This window comes from Salvelinus alpinus, chromosome 18 (assembly GCF_045679555.1).
Source record: "Salvelinus alpinus chromosome 18, SLU_Salpinus.1, whole genome shotgun sequence".
NCBI classification, from domain to species: Eukaryota; Metazoa; Chordata; class Actinopteri; order Salmoniformes; family Salmonidae; genus Salvelinus; species Salvelinus alpinus.
The window spans coordinates 42,546,975-42,556,264 of NC_092103.1; positions in this window are offsets into that span (position 1 = coordinate 42,546,975).

The following is a 9,290-nucleotide window of genomic DNA, read 5'->3' on the forward strand; positions in this document are numbered from 1 at the left end:
TCTTTATTGCATACATCAACAGTCGAGCCAGGCAAACAGCAGTCAAGGAATGGACGTTTGTGGATTACCTTACTAGAAACCATAACACTAACATCACCTTCCAACATTCAAGAAAACCTGTCTGACCTGGAGATGTGGTCAGTGGGGAGACACATGGTTCTGCACCCTTTGAAGTGCAAAGTGCTCCATGTGCACTCCATCAAGTCACCACCCAAACTACCACCCCTTTCAACTAACAACACAGAACTCCAGAAGGTAGATCCTAGGAATCTTCATCCATGGCAATCTAAGATGGACAACACAGGTGGAGCACATCTGTAAAAAGGCCAGCCGACGTCTGTTCATCCAGCGATGCCTTAAACACTTCCACATCCCCAAGGAGGACCTGGTAATGGTATTCACCACCTACATCCGACCATCAGTGGAATATGCTGGCGTAGCCAAGAGTGTCCAGAGAAGAGTGGTATGTATCCTCATTGGCACAGACTACACCTCCTACTCAGATGCAACAAACTGGACCTACCATCACTACACACATGCAGGTAATGTCTCTCAAAGAATCTGATCCCTACCGCCATATGCTCCCACTGTTAGTTTACACCAGACCCACTCCTCAACGATCGTCTGTTAGTTTACACTAGACCCACTCCAACGATCATCTGTTAGTGTACACCAGACCCACTCCAACGATCATCTGTTAGTTTACACCAGACCCACTCCTCAACGATCATCTGTTAGTTTACACCAGACCCACTCCTCAACGATCATCTGTTAGTTTACACCAGACCCACTCCAACGATCATCTGTTAGTTTACACCAGACCCACTCCTCAATGATCATCTGTTAGTTTACACTAGACCCACTCCAACGATCATCTGTTAGTTTACACGAGACCCACTCCTCAACGATCGTCTGTTAGTTTACATCAGACCCACTCCAACAATCATCTGTTAGTTTACACCAGACCCACTCCTCAACGATCGTCTGTTAGTTTACATCAGACCCACTCCAACGATCATCTGTTAGTGTACACTAGACCCACTCCTCAACGATCGTCTGTTAGGTTTACACCAGACCCACTCCAACAATCGTCTGTTAGTTTACACCAGACCCACTCCTCAACAATCGTCTGTTAGTTTACACCAGACCCACTCCTCAACGATCGTCTGTTAGTTTACACTAGACCCACTCCAACGATCATCTGTTAGTTTACACCAGACCCACTCCAACGATCATCTGTTAGTTTACACCAGACCCACTCCAACGATCATCTGTTAGTTTACACCAGACCCACTCCTCAACGATCGTCTGTTAGTTTACACCAGACCCACTCCTCAACGATCGTCTGTTAGTTTACACCAGACCCACTCCAACAATCGTCTGTTAGTTTACACCAGACCCACTCCAACGATCATCTGTTAGTTTACACCAGACCCACTCCTCAACGATCATCTGTTAGTTTACACCAGACCCACTCCAACGATCATCTGTTAGTTTACACCAGACCCACTCCAACGATCATCTGTTAGTTTACACCAGACCCACTCCTCAACGATCGTCTGTTAGTTTACACCAGACCCACTCCTCAACGATCGTCTGTTAGTTTACACCAGACCCACTCCAACAATCGTCTGTTAGTTTACACCAGACCCACTCCAACGATCATCTGTTAGTTTACACCAGACCCACTCCTCAACGATCGTCTGTTAGTTTACACCAGACCCACTCCAACAATCGTCTGTTAGTTTACACCAGACCCACTCCAACGATCATCTGTTAGTTTACACCAGACCCACTCCAACGATCATCTGTTAGTTTACACCAGACCCACTCCTCAATGATCGTCTGTTAGTTTACACCAGACTGCTCCTCAATGATCAACTGGTACACTCTTACAAAAAAAACTAAAATGGTTCTTCGCTGTCCCCATTAGGATAACTCTTTGGAGAACCCTTTTTTGGTTCCAGGTAGAACCCTTTTGGGTTCCATGTAGAACCCTTTTCACAGAGAATTCTACATGGAAAAAGAGTTCTACCTGGAACCAAAAAGGGTTAAATCTGGAACCAAAATGTTGTGAGGGCATTTTCTGTTAAACCTTACTAACACTTGTGTACTAAAATATCCTTCTTTAAGTCTAGGCATTGGGCTTGAGATTGTTAAAGAAACGAACTCATATAAGATAGAAAAGTGTGTGTGTATTAATAAAAGGCCTGTTCTAACTGTTCTGGGTGTGTAGAATGACCCCATGATGTCTGGGCGCTCAGCCAAGAGTTGACAGAAACTAACTGGTTCTTCTTAGCTTAACTGGTGTTATATTCTGCACACCAGTGATAGAGCTGTTGTTCTGTTTGGAGCCTGTTTCTGGTCGAAAGGTTGTGTAGGGGTAGGACATACAGTGGCAAGAAAAAGTATGTGAACCCTTTGGAATTACCTGGATTTCTGCATAAATTGGTCATAAAATTTAGACAAACATCAATAGACAAACACAGTCTGCTCAAACTAATAACACACAAACAATTATACATGTTCATGTCTTTATTGAACACACCGTGTAAATGTTCACAGTGTAGGGTCGAAAAAGTATGTGAACCCTTGGATTTAATAACTGGTTGACCCTCCTTTGGCAGCAATAAACTCAACCAAACCAGGACCGAGTTTGGGAAACCCTGGTCTACACTATACCCAGACTGGAACTGAATGTTTCCTTTGCAGTGCCATCCCAGCCATGGTTGACCTGCTGTTGATCTTGAATATTATTGTTCTATTTTCATCTTTCCTTGGCTTCATCTGTTCTTATTGTGTTTGAGTTAGAATTGCCCAATTTTTATATTCCAATGTAAATTGTTCTCACAATTTAGCATGTTGCTGCCACTTGTGTGCTGTAAAAGAAACGGTAAAAGAAATCATTCTCTCTGCCACAGGGTTGTCCTTTGTCGCATCTTGAGTTGTCCCAGTGGTTATCATACAGGTGCAGGTCAGGTGTGATTCACCAGAGCAGAACTACACTATGATCATCCTAGAGGGCTTTGTTCAGAAAGTTAAAAAAAGAGCAGCCTGGCTCCTATCTTGATTAGTTATTGATGTACTCACACTACACTTTGATCCTCATTTACTAAAGGCTGCACCTGTTCTTTTCAAGGAGGAATGAAAGCTAAAAAGAAATTGGCTTTATAAACCTGTAATGTCAAGTTCTAATCAATGGCTTTATAAACCCGTAATGTAAAGTTCTAATCAATGACTTTATAAACCCGTAATGTAAAGTTCTAATCAATGACTTTATAAACCCGTAATGTAAAGTTATAATCAATGGCTTTATAAACCCGTAATGTAAAGTTATAATCAATGGCTTTATAAACCCGTAATGTAAAGTTATAATCAATGGCTTTATAAACCCGTAATGTAAAGTTATAATCAATGGCTTTATAAACCCGGAATGTAAAGTTATAATCAATGACTTTATAAACCCGTAATGTAAAGTTATAATCAATGACTTTATAAACCCGTAATGTAAAGTTATAATCAATGGCTTTATAAACCCGTAATGTAAAGTTCTAATCAATGACTTTATAAACCCGTAATGTAAAGTTCTAATCAATGACTTTATAAACCCGTAATGTAAAGTTATAATCAATGGCTTTATAAACCCGGAATGTAAAGTTATAATCAATGGCTTTATAAACCCGTAATGTAAAGTTATAATCAATGGCTTTATAAACCCGTAATGTAAAGTTATAATCAATGGCTTTATAAACCCGGAATGTAAAGTTATAATCGATGACTTTATAAACCCGTAATGTAAAGTTATAATCAATGACTTTATAAACCCGTAATGTAAAGTTATAATCAATGGCTTTATAAACCCGTAATGTAAAGTTATAATATATGACTTTATAAACCCGTAATGTAAAGTTATAATCAATGGCTTTATAAACCTGTAATGTAAAGTTATAATCAATGGCTTTATAAACCCGTAATGTAAAGTTATAATCAATGGCTTTATAAACCCGTAATGTAAAGTTATAATCAATGGCTTTATAAACCTGTAATGTAAAGTTATAATCAATGGCTTTATAAATCCGTAATGTAAAGTTATAATCAATGGCTTTATAAACCCGTAATGTAAAGTTATAATCAATGACTTTATAAACCCGTAATGTAAAGTTCTAATCAATGGCTTTATAAACCCGTAATGTAAAGTTATAATCAATGGCTTTATAAACCCGCAATGTAAAGTTATAATCAATGACTTTATAAACCCGTAATGTAAAGTTATAATCAATGGCTTTATAAACCCGTAATGTAAAGTTATTGTAACGGCTTTCGCTTTCCTCCTTGTCTGAGGAGGAGAAGTTAGAAGGATCGGAGAACCAATGTGCAGGGTGGTAATTGTTCATCTTGTTTAATAAAAGTGAACACTCAAAATACAAAAACAACAAATGTGAAAAACCGAAACAGTTCTGTCTGGTGCAGACACACGAAGACTGAAGACAACCACCCACAAAACCCAACACAAAACAGGCTACCTAAATATGGTTCCCAATCAGAGACAACACAAAACACCTGCCTCTGATTGAGAACCATATCAGGCCAAACACAGAAATAGGAAAACATAGAAATATAAACATAGACTGCCGACACCAACTCACGCCCTGACCATACTAAATAAAGACAAGACAAAACAAAGGAAATAAAGATCAGAACGTGACAGTTATAATCAATGGCTTTATAAACCCGTAATGTAAAGTTATAATCAATGACTTTATAAACCCGTAATGTAAAGTTATAATCAATGGCTTTATAAACCCGTAATGTAAAGTTATAATCAATGGCTTTATAAACCCGTAATGTAAAGTTATAATCAATGGCTTTATAAACCCGTAATGTAAAGTTCTAATCAATGACTTTATAAACCCGTAATGTAAAGTTATAATCAATGACTTTATAAACCCGTAATGTAAAGTTATAATCAATGGCTTTATAAACCCGTAATGTAAAGTTATTGTAACGGCTTTCGCTTTCCTCCTCGTCTGAGGAGGAGAAGTTAGAAGGATCGGAGAACCAATGTGCAGCGTGGTAATTGTTCATCTTGTTTAATAAAAGTGAACACTCAAAATACAAAAACAACAAATGTGAAAAACCGAAACAGTTCTGTCTGGTGCAGACACACGAAGACTGAAGACAACCACCCACAAAACCCAACACAAAACAGGCTACCTAAATATGGTTCCCAATCAGAGACAACACAAAACACCTGCCTCTGATTGAGAACCATATCAGGCCAAACACAGAAATAGGAAAACATAGAAATATAAACATAGACTGCCGACACCAACTCACGCCCTGACCATACTAAATAAAGACAAAACAAAGGAAATAAAGGTCAGAACGTGACAGTTATAATCAATGACTTTATAAACCCGTGATGTAAAGTTATAATCAATGGCTTTATAAACCCGTAATGTAAAGTTATAATCAATGACTTTATAAACCCGTAATGTAAAGTTATAATCAATGACTTTATAAACCCGTAATGTAAAGTTCTTATTCTTCTTTAGATTTTTTTTTCGACCTTATTTCACTACATCTGATAATGATTTCCTTACTCAAAATCACTAGTGCAAACTTTTACTTTGTACAAATGCAAACGTACAGTATAGTTAATTAGGCCCTCATCGACCCCATTCCAGTTAAGTGACCAAACGAGGGGGTGAAACAGAAGAACAGGTCAGGACAAAGAGAGACACACTCAAAGATCCAGTCTAATACAGTTTTAAATTCACTATATACAACCACACACTATATTTACCCTGACTAGATAGATAAACAAAAACAACATAAGGCAGTCAAAGGGCACACATTTCCTGAATTCTTAACCAGCTGAGCACAATTGTTTGTCTTGCAAATCTCGCCCCCAGAGTTTATGTAACACAAGTAATTACGATGCAGCGCATTTTATCTCCTCCGGTTTCAATGCACACCCTAAAATGCTTCATTATGTGGACTCTGACAGTGGGTTGCTCGAGGCAATGTTTTTTCTGACACACTGTTTATCTAATGTGATTTATTCTCCTCATTTGGTTCCATTTGGGTAGCCTTTTCTTTTCTGCCTTCATTCGGTAATGTCTTTCTCGACAGGTCTAGAGGTATTAGTATGGATACGTACAGTGGATCTCAGGTTGCATACAGTGGGATGTCACTGTTGGGGGTTTTAGGCTGGGTTTCTGTACAAGCACTTTGTGACATCTGCTGACGTACGGAGAGAAAAAAGGGGGTTTATAAATCAATTTGATTGATTGATGACTAGTAGACAAGTTGTGGTATTATATTTATCCTCTACATTAATAGTAGGTAAGAGGTGAGAACATTATTCCTTTCCTACAGCAATCACCTTTTCAGTAGGTTTAGGCATGACACAATGGCAGCTACAAAAGGAAAACGTTTATTGTTGTTTAGATGACTCTCGTACACACCCCTCTACTGTAACAATTTGCTCTCACACCTTTTTACGTACACTTTGCTCTATTAACATTGTATTACCATGTTGTGGTGTGTATTTGCTATGGAGTCGAGAGGATGTGGTTGTTAGAACTAATGATGCAAGGACTGTTACACCGTCCACTTGTGTAAAACCGCCGAACTGTATTACAAAGCGATTACTAAATGAACATGAGCAACATGCGATACAATGTTGTTATTACAGTGTTATAGTCATGTATCACGTATCGCCCTAGTCCCTGTGTAGTGCACTACTTGTGGCTCTATGAGCCCTGATCCAAAACAGTTCCCGTATACAGGGAATAGGGTGTCATTTGTAATGCACGCTCAATCCCGTGGCATGTTTAATCAACATCCATTTACAAAAGTTCCATGCAAACACTGTTTCATTTCAGAACTGGAGAACTACAGTGTGTATGCCTGACAGACAACCTTAAGGTTCAGCTTATGGTTTTTCCTCTACCTCACTCTTAGCTCTTTGTCCAGAATTCGCCCTCTCTGACTGTAATCAATCAAGGGTTTGAGTCACTCCCGGGCACTCAGTCCCCACTCATCACTCCTCTGACACTCTGTCCGTCACATGCCAACACTAGAGGAGAATGGGGAGGACAACTTCAGTCTGTGTGTCCAAAATGTCACCTTGTTCCCTAGTGCTTTACGTTTGTTCAGAGGCTTCAGAGACACAGCATGGACTGCATGTAAAATAGTTTTTTCCCCCGTTTATTTTCTTTCAAAATGGTCATGTAAATGTAATGTCTATGTTTCCCTAAGATGAATAGTTGTATTTTTCCAGACAGAATTGAGAAGTTGAGGGTATCTTGGTCAATGTGATTGTAAACAGGTATTACAACCACCATCCACCATCTGGGTCGTGCTTCTACTTTCATTTTTGGGTGGATTGGATAGACCAGCTTTATCTTAGTCAACAGACCGGAAGTTCAACATTGCTGCTGTGTTGGCAAAACGCATGTTAAAAAATAAAAACATTTTCAAAATGGTGAAATTAAGCTAAATTACATTTAATTTGTACTAATGCACCTGTTCCCTAGTCTAGAAAATATGTGAAGAACAAATATTGAATGTCATCATGGGGTTACCGAATTAAACACAAATAAATGTGTCCCTCTTCCAGAAGAGTCCTGCTGTCTCTCACTAGAACCAAGTCAGCTGTACTGTTTTTGCACCTGTTACCAGTGAGTACAAGGCTCAGTTCAACATCTCTGTTTCTCTGGACCTCTAGGGTCTGGCGAAGACTCCCACTTCTCTGCTGATGCAACACCACTATGCACGTCATGTTTGTTGACATCAGTTGGTATGGTAACAGCAGCTGTACATACACAGTACAGTATCGGATGCAAAACACTGTGAAGCAGTCCCTAACGACACCCTATTCCCTATATAGTGCACTACTTTTGACCAATAGTGGTCTATGTAGGGAATAGGATGTCATTTGTGACGCAGCTGTCCGTCTTAGCACCCCCTACAACCCCATGGGTTAGGCAGCGCTTCATCCCCCTGATTGGAGCCCTCATCACACCATTGCACATCAGGGGGAAGTTGTTCCGTTCTTCTTCAGGCTCCCATCTTGTTTTTTGGGGGGGGACAGTGAAGTGAGCTGTCATTCTCTGTTAGAAGTGTTTCTCTTACCCATAACTCACTTGACAGTAGCACAGTGTCCTTGACTTGTGTAATCCCCTCTAGAAAATGTCCAACTACCATAAGTACATTATCCCTCTCCCTGTTTTATATGAATAGTCAACTGTTATAGAGTATTGATTCTGTATTGTAAAGTTGTAGATTTATTCTGTTACAATTGCACTAGGCTGCCCAACGTATGTTAGTTGATATCAGAAAAGACACACAATTGTGGTCTCCTTTTGAAATACGAAAATCAACAACACCTTCTTGACCTGCTCTGCAAAGAGTCTAGTATATTCTCACCATGCTTTGAAAATATAATAATATATTATTATATATGACTTACAATTGTGTGTGCATAGATTTTACGTATGGGTGGCCCCGGGAATCTAACCCACAACCCTGGCCATGCAAACATCATGCTCTACCAACTGAGCCATACAATCATGTAAGTAACAGGTACAGTCATTTGGGCACTTACATTTTCTCCGTTCTCTGTCCCGTTTTTATCGATTCATTATTACAAAAGCATGGTTATGTCTCAAATGGTTCCCTATTCCCTAGTGCACTACTTTTGACCAAAGCCTTGTAAGTAGTAGTGCACTATATAGGTAATATGGTGCAGTTTGGAACGTAGACCATGATTTAATATACACCACCTGGCTGTGGGCTGGGTTCTAGTTCACTAATATACCAACGCAACGCTTTGTCTCCCTAGGGGAGGAGAAGCAGTGATCCATTCATCTTAAATATATTCTCGGCCAGCTCTGACCAAGACTTCCACCTTTGAATGTTTCATTAGTCCTCATCCATAACACTGGATGCATTCGGTAAGAAAAATCGTGAACTTCCAGAAAAAAAACGGCACCATGTTCTTGGAAATCTAAGATATTAACCCCCAGCTGCTGGCTTCTGTGTCTTTCAGAAAGCGGCAGATCAGCTCTTCCGAGGTGTCTCTCTCTCTGTCACTGACAGCTTGATTTGTAGAACAAAACTGTAACAACAAGCAATTTTTGGTACTGATGACAGCTATCATCTTTGTTGTCAAGTCAACACAACGCTTGAGGGGTTCGATTTAAAGCCTTTAATCTCTGTAAATCTCTCCATGACAGATTTCCCTACTGAATTCTCACTGTCAGTGTCATCATTCTATTCAG